The sequence below is a fragment of the Arabidopsis lyrata genome, assembly GCF_000004255.2.
Source record: "Arabidopsis lyrata subsp. lyrata unplaced genomic scaffold ARALYscaffold_4, whole genome shotgun sequence".
In the NCBI taxonomy this organism is placed as follows: Eukaryota; Viridiplantae; Streptophyta; class Magnoliopsida; order Brassicales; family Brassicaceae; genus Arabidopsis; species Arabidopsis lyrata.
This window is the reverse complement of record NW_003302552.1, coordinates 15,371,203-15,372,556: the sequence shown is the minus strand read 5'-3', so window position 1 is coordinate 15,372,556 and position 1,354 is coordinate 15,371,203.

Sequence of the window (1,354 nt, the reverse complement as noted above, 5' to 3'; positions counted from 1 at the left end):
AAATTATATTAGCTCAAATAATGTTCTGACCATACACGCTTAGACAAGATTTTGCAAGAGTATCAGCCACAACATTAGCTGACCTATGGATAAACCGGCAACAGAAGCTAGAAAAGCGATTAATACATAAGAAAATATCTGAAATGATCCCGTGGATCTCCAAGATAACTGATCGGGAGTTGATCGCACCGACCAGTTGTAAGCAGTCAGATTCCAACAGCAAATGAGTTGCTTCTGCATCGATTGCATCCATAACTGCAGCTCTACAGGCCAAACTTTCGGCCATGAGAGGTGAAGAGACGTTCTCGCACACAGCGGAGCGAAGAGAAGAGGAACCGGAAGGAGAAGCAGACATCCAGCCAAGACCTGCAACATTCAAGTCTTTACGCCATGCTCCATCTGAAGTACAAGACACATGAGAACGGCACAGCTTAGCAAGATCCTGTAATCTCAATCCAGCAGGTTGAATTTGCAGCAGAGGAGGGAGCTTAAGTTGGGCCACCAGCCAGTCCTTAGCATCGAGGACAGATTTAAGAGCAGTTTCTGCCTCACTCCAATTCTTATCATTAAAGACCATTTGGTTCCTTGTCTTCCAGAGATTCCAACAGATCCATGGGGCAAGAGGGCCAGTCCCAATTCCAGCAGGAGGGAGGCAAGTAAATCCCATGGCTGTTACCAACAAATCCCTAACAGTTCCTGACTCAGGGAAAACAGAAGAGGAGAAAGGAGCTAGTTTCCAGACCTGTTGAGCAAAAGGACACAGAAACAGAACATGAAGGATGGATTCTGTTTCACCACATCTACAACAAGTAATATTTGCTGCAATGCATCTCTCAGCAAGTTGTTGACCAGTAGCTAAGGCACCATTTAAAGCCTTCCAGAGAAACAACTTAACTTTAGGAGAAGTATGAATGGACCATACTTCAGCCTGCCAATTAATCCCAGCAGTATGGGTGATTGGTGCAGGGAGATCATAGCGTTCTGGACCTGCAATAGCAGCATAATAGCCGGATTTAGTGGTGTAGACTCCACTCGAATTTCCGAGCCAAACCTGCTTGTCACGAGCTCCAAGTCGACTAGGCTTAATACTCAATATCTCAGCTGCTGTAGAAGGGAGGATGTCAAGAAGTTTTGAAACATCCCAATCCACAGTCCCTTGAATGAAAAGATCCTCAACCCTCCAATCTTTAGTGTGCAACTGAGGTGGATCCATGGGCTGCAAGGCCTTTGAAGAGGAGAGCCAAGGGTCATTCCAAATACTGATGGACTTGCCATCTCCTATGACCCAGCCAAGCTTTTTCTTACAATTGTGGAGAGATTGGTTGCTCCCACAGAGACTAAGTCCGATCATTTG